Source organism: Lycium barbarum, chromosome 11, assembly GCF_019175385.1.
Source record: "Lycium barbarum isolate Lr01 chromosome 11, ASM1917538v2, whole genome shotgun sequence".
Taxonomy (NCBI): domain Eukaryota; kingdom Viridiplantae; phylum Streptophyta; class Magnoliopsida; order Solanales; family Solanaceae; genus Lycium; species Lycium barbarum.
The window spans coordinates 21528156-21534155 of record NC_083347.1 but is presented as its reverse complement, the minus strand read 5'-3'; the positions used below and the strand labels follow the sequence as shown (position 1 = coordinate 21534155).

Here is a 6000-nt window from a genome sequence, read left to right as displayed (position 1 = left end):
TAGACATGTGTGTACAGTTAGACGTTTCATAACCCTACCGGTTCATATTATGTATAATATTTTAGTAGCCTTGTTGGCTATTAAAGCTGGGTGTAATTGTTGAAGATTATATAGAGATGTGCTGTAATATTGCGATATATGTCCTTACAGATTATGAAGTCCATGAGCTATCTTTATGGTCCACCCAGAAATGATTATGAGATGTATGTTTAGAGGTGCTCGGTGTGTTAGCTCTGAGTTCCCGTCATGGCCCTCTAGTTGGGTCGTGACACTTCCCCTCGAACTAAGTTCTATGTGGCTCATTACTATAACCCACAGATCAATATCTAAAATTTATTGTGTGTCATTCATAGAGTCTGAGTATTTATGGTAATTGAATCCCACTACTAGTTTCTTTTTTGGTATGTGTGTGTCTCTAAGCTCGTAAGAGGAAGTAAACTGAGCCCCTTGTCATCATACTCGTCCTAATGAATTTGGACTCTGATACCAGTTGTTGAGCTAAAACAACTAAAGATAGTTTTAACATAGCGTGATATTGTCCGCTTTGAATCAAGACCGCACAGTTTTCCTCAAAAGGTCTCACGTCATTAAGAGTATCCAACACCTTATAAGTAACTCTTTTTTTCATTTCAGCTACCAATATGAAACTTTATCTGAACAACCAACAAGTACGATATTTGGTTATTAAATTCAGCACACAGAAGAAGTTTTCAATAAAGTGAATCAAGAACATCTCTATAAGTTCTAAGACCAAAAAAGATATATCTGCATTACTTGTTTTTTATTCCCTTGTATAATTTCATCCTTAGGGAATTTAACGAGAAAACATTAATAAGAGATTTATAGTGACAGAGCTACAATTAATCCTAACAAGTTCAGAATCCACTTTAAAAGATTTTCTGATAGGGATAAAAAGGCCAAAAATACCCCTTAATTATACAATAGAATAACTATCCTCTTTGTTTGAATTTGATCCTACATATGTTCTTATCATTATGGAATGGCTTAAATTTTCCCCTCAACTTGGAATACAGAACAAATTTCCTCTGCGTTTGGATTTAATCCCAAATATCCATTATCGTTATGGAATGGCTTAAATTTGCCCCTCAACTTGCGAAATAGAACAAGTTTATCATGCGTTTGGATTTAATCCCAAATATGCCCTTATCATTGAAAAACTTACTCAAATTTACCTCTCAAATTGTCTTAACCCCAAATTCTCTTTGTGGGTAAGATGGTTCAACAAGGAACTATGACTTATAAGACATACTTGGATTCTGGACTTTTCATGGAGACTTGGAATATACATTGTGCATTGTAGTTATTCTTCCTACTTTCTTGATTTCTTTTCCTATAAATACCCTTCCAAGCCTCACTCTATTCCATCAAATATTAATCTAGCATTGACTTAAGTCATAGATCAACCCTCAAACTTGTCCATATTTTTCATTTGGACCTCTCAATTGAGCGGCGTACCATCTGATCCCTCCAAGAAGGCATTTACTTTGCCATATAGACACAAATCTGACAATTATATTGTGCATCTAAGTGCGTTGATGCTACTTGCTGTCACATGGAAACAAACCAATAAAAAAAATACACATCAGCAAAGTAAAAAAAGAAAAGAGTAATATTTTAAAAAGAAAAGGAAATGCTTAATTTTATACCCCATCCACGTCCACCCAACCCTCCCTATTTATCCTTTCTCCCTTCGATCCACCATTACTGTCCAGCTTCCACCATCTTTTCCTCTTCCCCAAAGCCACTATCCATTCTCTTCCCAGATCCTCCCCTCTTCCCTTTCTTCTTTCACCCTTCATAACCCCTTTTATTCTTTCTCCACCTGAGGTCGTTTTTTTCCGTTGAAAAGAGAGACTTGGATCCTTAAAAAAATTCCGGTCGTCTCCATTTTTTTCGCCAATATGATTCTTCGAGCAAATAAATATTTTTTCATATTACGGTATATTGAAAGCTAGTATATTGGAAGAAGAGAAAACAAAGCATGATCCAAGGCTGGAAAGAGAGAGACGGGGAAAATTCAAATCTGAATTCTTAAAATTTTCCGGCCATCTCCATTTTTTTCGGCGGTATATTTATTTGAGCACTAACTCTTTTCATATTAATTTATATTGAAAGCTACTACATTGGAAAATATACTCTCACTTGAGGTGAAGGAGAAATGGTGAGAGGTGGAGGAGAAATGTTGTTGTTGGTGCAGTAATCGGTGTTGGAGAAGATGAAGGGGAGGGAGAGAAAAAGTTGTTTATTTTTTGCCTTTTTCTGTTGACACTTGTAACTGGGATCCACATCAATAGCATTTGAAATGCTTCTCACGCTCCTTAAAAAAAGTTGGCAACACGCACAGTGACATGTGTTTATATGGCACAGTAAACGTCTTCTTGGAGGGTTCAGATGGTACACTGCTCAGTTGAGGGGTTCAAGTGAAAAATATGAACAAGTTTAAGAGTCTATCTATGACTTTAGCCTCTAGCATTCATCTCTTCAGAAACACATACTTTAACCAAGAAAGATGGAGAACTTCCTAATTATCAATTTGGAAAAGCTCAATGGCTCAGAAAGAGCTAACACCACGGACATGATTAAAGTTGCCAGTGAGAAATGGGGTTTCTTTCATGCAATTACAGTTTGCATGAATATATGACCCCCATTTTTACATTTTTTTTTTGCTTGTAGTCTATTTAAAAATGAATGGCGCTTTCTATATTTAGTAGGTAATTAATTCATTAATTCCAACTTTCTACATGTCAGACATGTTTAAGACCACAAAATCTAAAAGGCATTTTGGCATGTTATACACATTTTTAATTTAAAACTACGAGATTCAAACTGTTGTTTATGTCATTATTATTATAGGTGGTGAACCATGGAATTCCACATGAAGTAATGGACATTGTCGAGAAATTGACAAAGGGACATTACAAGCGGTGCATGGAACAGAGGTTCAAGGAATTGGTGGCCAGCAAAGGTCTTGAAGCAGTGCAAGCACAGGTTACTGATTTGGATTGGGAAAACACTTTCTTCATGAGCCATCTTCCTATTTCTAACATCTCCGAAGTACCCGATCTTGATGACGAATATAGGTAATGCATACTATACAGAGTAAGATACATACATACATATATATATATATATATATATATATATATATATATATATATATATATATGTATATACATGTATACATGTATATACATGTATACATAGGTAATGCATACTATACAGAGCAAGATACATACATACATATATATATATATATATATATATATATATATATGTAAGTCTTTTTTGGGTGAAATATATCATACGATAATTATAACTTATATATTGAGTAAAACTATGTTGTCTGATATAATCTTGTCTATAAACAGGTATAGCAGTTCTTGTTTTAGCAGAAAATGGTCTTCTCGTAAAATGTTGTCTGAAATATAGGTTTAAGAAGTAGGTTTAGGTCCAAAAATCTTCTTGCTGTGATACCAAAGTGATAGGGGGGTTATATTTTTTGTTTCAATAGAAATATAAATGTGGCTAGCAATATTTGTATGGTTTTTTGCTAATATTTTAAACAATCCTACTCGGTACTCCCTCACCCCTTGATTCCTCCTATCATGTAGGTGTATTTCTTATTTTCTGCCAATTTTTACAATTTTTACGTGTTTTTTTTTTCTGAATCTTATTACACTGTTCATCTCTTTCTCTTAATCTTGGTTCTTAATATCCCTCTTCTTTAACCACACCCTAGTTACCACGGCCAACATCGTCCCTTATCATTTGGACATTAAAACAGTCTTTCAAACACCTAGGAATTTACAGGTTAATTCATCGAGTATATTAAGAAATTAAGAGAATAACCTTATACTAAGTGTAATAGATTCATAATAATAAGTAAGTAATTACTCAAACATTAGCAACATAATATTTTAATTAAACATAGAATAATTTACATAGCAAGGAGATTAGTACAGAAAACATAGATAAAAACTTACATGACTTGAAGATGGAGAGAGGTTTCCCTTTCGGGGACCCCGAAAACTACTTCACACTAATAGAAAATTACTTGAAGGCTTAATACTATTTTACAGGGAAGTTATATTACAAAAGATTTTACCGGAAAAAGGAGTTGGGGCATTGTGAAAGGGAAGAGGAATATGGAATGGTTTTTTGAGAGAAGTGTCAGACGTTTTCTTTTTCTCGATGATTTGCTTCTCCACAAACACTGCTATTTATAGGAGTCTGGCGGACTTCAACTGCGGACTTCAAATTTGTGAAGAATCTTTTAAGTTCAGCCGGGTGCTCTTAGGGCCCCATCGTCACGTGAAACTTTTCAAAAGATACTTTATAATTTTGTCCGTTTGCTGAGCTGTCCCATTACTTTATAAAGCTACTACTTTATTAAAACTACTTTAATAAAGTTTGGTCTTCTTTTTCTGAGGTGTCCTTGTCAGATTTCCACCAAAAGTCTTCCTTTTCTAATGTCATTGTCTTCTTTCTGAAAGATGATACCAAAAGTCTTCCTTTTCTAATGTCAATGTCTTCTTTTTTCTTTCCGAAAAATGATGCCACTAAAGTCTTCTTCAAATGTAGTTGTCTTTGGCTTCTTTTCCTTTCATTTTCTGAAATGTCTTTCTATCTTTGTTCTCTGTATCACCTTTTTAATTTTTGTCTTCTTGCTAGACTTATTGTTTTCAACCAATGTCTTCAATCGTCTCTTTTTACTTAGGTTCTATTATTTTCTCCATTAACTGATCTAAGTGTCTAGATTGTGTAGAGCAATTGAATCAAAACTCATGCCTGAGACTACATCATTTGGATCTTGAGAGTCTTGAAATGCACTGTCTTGGAAATAAGAGGAATCAAGGGGTGAGGGAGTACCGAGTAGGATTGTTTAAAATATTAGCAAAAAACCACACAATATTGCTAGCCACATTTATATTTCTATTGAAATTATTTTTCTATTGAAACAAAAAATATAACCCCCCTATCACTTTGGTATCAGAGCAAGAAGATTTTTGGACCTAAACCTACTTCTTAAACCTATATTTTAGACAACATTTTACGAGAAGACCATTTTCTGCTAAAAACAAGAACTGCTATACCTGTTTATAGACAAGATTATATGAGACAACATAGTTTTACTCAATATATAAGTTATAATTATCGTATGATATATTTCACCCAAAAAAGACTTACAAATCTTAGACAAACAAGAAAGTTTTTAACTGAATACAGTAGATACATAGACATAGTCCATCGTCGAGACTTACATAGTAATATAACAATACTAAGTTTAAGAAATAATCTTAATTGGGAAATACTTTTCATCAACGACTTGATAATTAGAGCTGAAGATTGCATTAGACATCTAAAGCAAAAAGTAAAATTTATCCCCTTAGGGTAATGCCAGATAATTATTCAGAGGTAAAACAAGAGCTAGAAAAACTATATCAGGAATATATCAGACTAAGTAATACTAAAGAAAACCAGTTAAGACTACAAGAATTAATAGATATAATATCAGGATTAGAATATAAGTTACTAGGATATATAAAATCTAAAAAGACCTCAAAGAACCAAAAGCGATTTAGACCATATTAATTGTACGAGAACACTACCCTTTGTTAGACAAATAGCTATCAATCATTGGTATTTATATAGAGATATAGAGAAAAGATGAGAATATAGACAAGTAGAAAAAGCCTTAAGTGATTATTTAGAGATAATAAATTCAGAAACATTATCATCACTAATCAACAATAGACTCTTACAAAGTTAGATTAACGAAGAGACAATCTCTGCTATAACGTGGGAATTACAAGGTCTAAGAGAAGATATAGAAAGACTTACAACTAGTATAGAGTACCAGAAGAAAGTTTGTAAAATAAAAATTCCGTTAGGGTAATAAATAAGCCTAGAAAAATAGATACATTAAAAAATCTAGAATACTTAGACTTAAGAATATACCCAGAAAAGAAATATAGAGCA

At 33.2% G+C, this 6000-nt stretch overlaps 1 pseudogene; it reads left to right on the top strand.

The window, feature by feature from the left end:
- Nucleotides 1-758: 758 nt before the first annotated feature.
- LOC132619550 (1-aminocyclopropane-1-carboxylate oxidase 3-like) overlaps nucleotides 759-6000 on the top strand; it is a 52804-nt pseudogene continuing 47562 nt past the window's right edge.